General features: G+C 33.1%; 1 pseudogene; it reads left to right on the forward strand.

Moving 5' to 3' along the window:
* Positions 1–2,367: 2,367 nt before the first annotated feature.
* Positions 2,368–3,420, forward strand: LOC149536663 (nuclear transcription factor Y subunit C-2 pseudogene; annotated as a pseudogene).
* Positions 3,421–7,674: the final 4,254 nt, after the last annotated feature.

Here is a 7,674-nt window from a genome sequence, read left to right on the forward strand (position 1 = left end):
AGTGTATGTGTAGGTTGCTAAGTTATTGAAGAGGAAATAATAAAGGAGCATGCCTAGAAATAAAGGGCTCAAATGACTTCGATCTAATACAAAACCTATAAATATTAATTTATAGGTATGATGAGCATTAAAAATGTAAAATCAATGTGGAAACTCTTACATGCTAAAATGAGGTTAGATCGAGTATTTTATTAAATGTGTTAACTTTTAAAGATAGTACAATCCAAAACAAATTATTTGTGTTTTTAGGATTTTATCTAGATAGATAGGTTGTACAAGTTCCAAGGCATTTAGATACAAAAATGATGTCTAGTAATCTTTAAGATGTATCTTAAACATGCCTTTAAGGGATTTTAGATACAACAATGATGTATAGCTATCTTTATGTATCTTTTGAATGTTCAAGTTATAATTTCACAAAAAATAACAAAAGATTATAGATCTAAAGTTTTCATATTATGTTTGAATTGATGTTTAAACCCCTTAGCTCTTGGATCTTGCCAGTAACATATACATCTTGTTATAGGAAAGAAAAGAAATAAATGATTTTGTATGAAGCTTAAAAATCCCATTGATGTAACATTGGTTAGTGCTACAATATATAATAAATAGTTTATAAAAAAGGGATTAAGATTAAACACTACATGAGGATTACATTGTTGGTAGCTACAAGTAGGATAAAGTACTGAGAGTGTGGGGTGAATCAGTAACTTAAACAATTCACTTTTAAACACTTATTTTCCTTTAACTGATAGTTAGCTTAAATATTTACTTGATAGTGTCCTTGGTATCTCCTAAGTATACCTATAATTAATATATCTTCAATAATAAAATGAAATAAGCATCCAAACCATAAACTTGAAACACATAACACAATAATTTTGGTATTGCAAAAAACCCTTGGTTAAAGGGCAAAACTATGGTGGGGATGATACCCACAACTCATCAGTGCAGTAATAAGGAGTTTGGTTAAAAGCTTACAATAATGTCATCTTCTAAATGACTACATTCTGTTAAGAGTGTCTAAAACCTACGAGTATCAACAATCCCATTAAAGACTAACCCTGTTAAGAAATTTAATCCCACTCTTATAGTGTTCACCCGATTAGTGAGATAGTGGCATATATATATATATAATTCTAATAGCCAAAATGATTTTTTATGTAAACAAAATAAATAAAAATATTATGTCACATCTACCACAAGAATGACAAAATAATAATAATAATTGTTTTACTAAATGGCCAAATTTCGACGAACGAGTTGGGAGTGCCCCTGATGAAACGACAACGTCTATACAACCACGAAAATGCACTTCCATACGAAGGAGAGGACTTAGTTAATTTTTTAAAAAGTTTGGAAAAGCAATGTAAAGGAAGTGCATTTTCGTGGCTGTATAGCCACGGGCTGATGAAACCTCTGTATATTGAATTTAACGTTTAATCTATTATTTTATTAAATAGAAAACACTTTTGTCCTTTTTTTTTTAATATTGAAATAATGCAAATTACAAAGTTAAGAAGAGCAGATCACAGAAAACTGCTCGAAAGAATGAAGACAACATTACAGTGGAGAAACAAGAGGCAAAACAACCACAGGGGTACGTGAAGTTATGGAACTCTGTTTTTCATTGTCTTCTTGGCATTACCTTAACTGGAACAATGTCATTGCTGAAAGTGTTCGACAAACCATCTTATTGCACATCTGGAGAGTCCGTTGTAAAGCAGCTTTTGATAACTTTTATTGTCTTGTTTCTATTTTCTCTCAATAGCAGGCGGATTTCAGGAAGAATACCACGGTCCAATGTATCCAGCACCGAGTAATTCAGCTAATCAAGAAAAACACTTTTGTCCTTGCATGCTTCTTCTTCTTAAAGGATGTGCTTGACATTACATCCAATTAAAAAGGAGCCGGAAAAAGTTCGGAATCTATTTGCTGGCTAAATTTATTTTCCATCATAAATGTCACCATAAATAGGCACTTAGTAAGGTAAACGTCTTTTTTTATCGATTAATAAAATGGAACCTAACAAGTCGCAATCCTCGTCAATAACCATGACCCTCTACTTCTTTGCGCCGTAGTCTTAAAATATTGAAAGCCTACTAAAGAATACACAGTTTTCTGACATCAGCTTCAACCTTCCAAAAATTCGATATCAAATCAACTAAAAATAAAATATTAAATCTTTGCAAACGTTCCAACAACCAGAGACGCAATGTGAGGCAGGCGTATAGAATGAAAACACATGTACACCCAACATCATTAATTTATTTGATAAGGCCTACCGCCATTGTTGGCAAATGAGAGCTCATTTGGACACCTGTTAGTGCGGAAATATATTCATTACAAAACAAGCTGCAAATTGGGAATGCACACCTTGCACAGGACAAACATGGGCATTGGGCTCAAAAGACGGTGAAGGCAAGTAAGTGGTTGAGATCCTAGCCTCAAATAAATCAGATTGATTTTCTTAAGTTGCCACCCTTTGTTCCCTTTATCTACACTAAATAAACAAGCTTAAATAGCAGTAATTGTTGTTAAGACCTTGTAGCTTCTGTTCATAGAATTGTATCACATTCCATCAAAGCTTGAACATATTGATGAAATTTGAGCTGAGGAGTGTGATTTTAGTACATGATGGATCATCAGCATACAATGCTTCCTCAAATAGGGTATGGCACAAATCCATACAGGAGACCCTCCATAATGCCCTTTGCTGCTTCTTACTGTAAGCAGCTAGAGACATTCTGGAGAAAGCAGATGAAGGAAATTGAGGAGGCAGGGGATTTCAAGTCTCACAGCCTGCCTCTGGCAAGAATAAAGAAGATAATGAAGGCAGATGAGGATGTGAAGATGATATCTGCAGAGGCTCCAGTGGTTTTTGCCAAGGCATGTGAGATGTTCATACTGGAGATCACTCTGAGGTCATGGATGCACACTGAGGAGAACAAGAGGAGAACTCTTCAGAAGAATGACATTGCTGCTGCCATTGGTAGGACTGATATCTTTGATTTCCTTGTTGATATTGTGCCTAGAAATGATTATAAGGATGATGATGGTGTGCTGGTCATCCCAAGGCCTCTTCTGGGTTCCACTTCTGCTCTTGTTGATAATGCGCCTCTGTCACCATTGTCATCATACTATTATGTTTCGCAACCATCTCCTAGTGGGGGCATCAGTGGCGGCTACATGTCTCCCTCTCTTCCTCTTCCTCTTCCTCTTCCTCATTCTCAGCAAGTCTGGCCCAAGGCAAGGCTACATCCTCCTCCACATACTGCCACATAAGGAAAAACCCCACTTTTGGCTGAGGATATAATTTGGAAGGTAAGCTCAAATCTGGTTCATCAGCTGTGAACTCTTTTGAAACAAATCTGTTTCTTTTTTTCATTTGTAATGGGTCGAAGTTTAGATTATTTATTACTTATTATTATTTGTTGAGATTAATTATATTATGTGTTGAATAAATTAGAACCCAAGACCTTCTAAGAGGCTCACAATTTACTCGTTTTTATAAGCTTTCAAATGCTTTTAATAGCTCTCCTAGAAAATTTGTAGTGATCTAGTTTACATATTGTTTCTGATGTATTGATCTAACATTGCAAGATTTCCTGATATGTGTGTACCATACTCTCTTGCTACTGCTATTTTCTAAAACATTGCAAGATTTTTCCTGAGGTATGTGTGTACCACCATATAAGCAGGTGGCTGTATTCAGAAAGCTCAGAAAGCTCTGACGCCCACATTAGCAACCGGTCACTTCAATTTTATGATTTGGGTTAAGGTTTTGCATCGAGAATTATTGTTGTTAATAGTAATCCAGGACAACAAATGTTTTCAACAGATTGATGATTATAAGCTGAATTTCATTTTAAAAGGGTCAAAATTAATTGATTTATTATCCAAGTATTACAATCAACTTGTGCCCATTTTGATTATGAGCTGCTGTTTGAAGGTTTACACACCAATCCACCTTTATTAGGATGTTGTCATCAAATTTCATTCATTCCTTCTATGTTCTAAAACTCTCTTGATGATGGACTATAGAGTTTGTTCCGAAATGTTGATGTAATAATTTTTTTTACCTATAAGCATCCTGCAATAGTTCACGGATTGTGAAAAATTGCTGCCTCTAATCAAATTTCAGTTGCAGAAAAGTTCTCCAACAGGGGATTTTGAAGTGTTGCCAATGGTTGGCCATTCTGTAAAAGTTCTTGGCCTTTATAGTAGCACAAACCCATATAAACATGTTCAATATTCATGCTAGTGATGGACTCCTGGATAATTCAAGCCTTTTCAGACCCCTTTATTGTTTTGAGGGCGTCCCCTTTGGTTTGATCCTTGGACCAGGTAAATATTTTGTGTGTTGATTGATAAACTCTACTTTTTGCTTCACCCAATGAAAACTTGATTATTTGCCGGTCCTAGATGAATGCAATCATTGGTGCTCTATATAATGTTCAACAATACTAATCTTTCATTTTGATGAACAATGCATATTTAGGGTTGGTGCTTTCAAAGTCCTGTTAGATCCTCTTTTTGTCAGAGTTTCAAATTTGTGTAGTAGTTTCCCTTAAATGTGAAACACCATGCATTACTGCCTTGACATCTGAAAATAGATCTGGACAACCGTTTTTTCTTGTATTATGGTATTTTTTCTCCTTTGTCTGAAAATGAAAACCTTCATGCAGCATGAAGAGTTTTCATGGCTAGTACACATTTGTGGGTTTTTATTCACTACTTTTCTTGGACAAGAGACTGGCTACCCCACATGCAACAAAAAGAGGCAGCATATATAAGTCTAAAATCACTTTTAGGTATGTATAGGTTAAGAGAAAAGAGGACAGTCTCTGATATATTAGAGTTGATGTTAAATTACAGCTCGAGCTCATTGTCCATGGCTTATTTCGGCAAACCCCTTTTCCAACTGCTCTGTATTACTATTATTTATGACCCAAAAAAAAACAAAATTAATGTCCGAGATTTCTTTACATTGTTCATCATATCGTGCATAGATTCATATTTTTTTACTTTGGTTAGAACTTTAGAATTCGAATTCGGCAAGTTTTCCAATTTTGCTATAACTTTTGGATGGGCCTATCCTCCATATATTAGTATAATAATAATATATCCTTTATCAAGTTTTAAAAAATCTAAAGTACAATAGATTTTTATCAGCATTTGTTCTTCGCAATCTACATATTATATTTTTAAAAATCTGACTTTTTTTTCCTCTTTGATACATTTTGTCTAAATATTAAACAACACCTTTTTTACATTTATTTCATCATTGTTTATATTGTTACATGTTTTAAAGTCTATAATAAATATTTATTAGAATAATTAGTCTATGTAATAGGGTATCTCATAATGGTAATTACATAGGAAACTATTTTATGCTTATATTGAATGATTGTAATTTCTTACCATGTGCATGCAAACATCCCCTGGTTACAATTGACAAGTTGAGATTAAAAACTTTAACATGGAGTCTTCATTTCATTCTTTTGTATAGGTTATTCAAAGATTTAATTCTTTTGGATGTTTCATTACAAAAAGGATTACAAAAAGGATTTTAGTTTTATGAGGATTGAAGGCATGGCAAAAGGTCAAATTTGTAGATATTCCTTGTTTTCTCATCCACACTTCATGTCCTATTGTTTCTATCTTTAAAAAAATCTTCTTTATATTTTGTTCATCTTTTCTATCTATGAGTTTCCCTAAATTTCTAATGTAAACACAACCAAGACTGTGGATTCTCTATAAATAGTTGTCATATAATATATTTTTTAATAACTTTCTCAAATATGTGAATCTAACATTAAATTTTGGAAGGATAATATATACACATCTACATATATTGAACAAATGAGCTTAATATCTAAGTTGTGTCTTCATAAAACTTGCACCTAATACTCTTATATCTGCTATCTAAACAAATGTTTTACATAAAAATCTGCGACCACTTCATTCGAGTCTCTCAAACTCATTGTTTTCTTTAAGTATAGTTGTAAACAAAAGACTAGAGTTGAGAACATTTTTAGTATACTTTAGTGAAGTAATATTCTAGACACAAAGTAATCACCCTCAGACATATATGCAACTTATATTACAAATAAATATGAATTTGTATAATATACTTAAGGTATAAATTGATATAAGAATAAAAATGTATATTATATTGTTATTGTTGATTTCTATTCAAGTGTGATTGATAGATATTTTGACTCAATGATATAAAGTAATAATTTTGAGTTTTTTTTTTATGTAATGTTCCTGATTTCAATCAAATGACTTAATTAAATTAATTAATTACGTAATCTTAAAATTTAAATATTATTATAAAAGACCTTTTCAATTAATTAATTTAGTTATAAATTAGAATTGGTCAAAATAATAAACTAATAAATAGAGCATGTTATCCAGTTTGTGGCCTTTGGTAAACTTCTTGGTCGCAGTTGGCATCATAAGAAGTCAACCCAGAGTTATATTTTCTTGTGTGTCCACATTTTTTGTTGTAATCGAGTTCTTATTGTAGTTTTAGAGGTGCAAGACCCTCCATAGTATGTATTGTAGTTTCAATAGTTAGCAACTATCCTAATATGTGATTGGAGATATCGATTCAAATATTTGACTTGTGCATAATTGTTCAACTTTGTGAAGTCTTCACTTGAAGAAAAAATTGATCTAATCTAAGATATAAAAATAGAAATCCTTTGCTCTTCGCAATTCATTTTGGTTTGGTGATGACATATGTTAGAATGCATTCAATAATAATGCATTTGGCATCTGTGAACCATATAGTTGACTCATATCATTGAGGGTGACCAAGGGTGTCAAAGGGTACGAAGTATTGAAGTTGTTGAGTGTCAAAGGGTGTTGAATGAAGTCAAAAAGTATCAAGTGAAAAAGGGTTTTACAGTGTGTTGAATTTAAAGGTTGTCAAATGCAAAGTGTATTGTGTGGTGTGCGTTACGAAATATGTGGTGTATAGAGTATAATTGTGTGGAGTGAAGAGTGTGTGGTGTGCATTGTTTAGTGTGTTGAGTGAAGAGTATGCAACCAAAATGTGTGGAGTGCAGTCATGTAGTATGTGACATGTAGTGTAGAGTGCAATTATGCAATGTGAAGTGTGGAGTGTGTGGGATGTAATATGTGGAGTCCAATTGTGTGATGTATGTAGTGCAGAGTGTATGGAATGTGATGTATAGAGTACAATCATGTTCTTTGTGTTGTGTATGTAGTCATGTGGTGACTAGTGTGGTGGTAGTGTTGATTGGTATAGTGGAAGTGTGTTAATCAATATAGTGTAAGTGCTTTGACTAGTATAGTAGAAGAGGGTTGATCAATATAATGGAGGTACCATCTAGTACTATGGATGTTCTATTGTGGTGGAAGTGTTCTGTACACATGGGGTGTGTTGATTTGGTAATTTACATTTTATCATTTCACCTAGAACTATGCTCACAAACTTATTCTTAAAAACTTCTTCTCCACATGGCTAAGTTGTATTGCAAAACTATTTTAAAGTTAATGCATATTTTATAGAGTTTGGTTTATGTAGAAACATTCACAGAGTAGAAGTGCAATCAAGGGTTTATTTAAAGTAAACAGAATGATAACATGAACTTGTCTTGATGTTGAGTCAATCTTGTAAAACTTGATGTCCATGATTGA

Source organism: Cupressus sempervirens, chromosome 10 (assembly GCF_028749045.1).
Source record: "Cupressus sempervirens isolate cs-2001-9-10 chromosome 10, ASM2874904v1, whole genome shotgun sequence".
NCBI classification, from domain to species: Eukaryota; Viridiplantae; Streptophyta; class Pinopsida; order Cupressales; family Cupressaceae; genus Cupressus; species Cupressus sempervirens.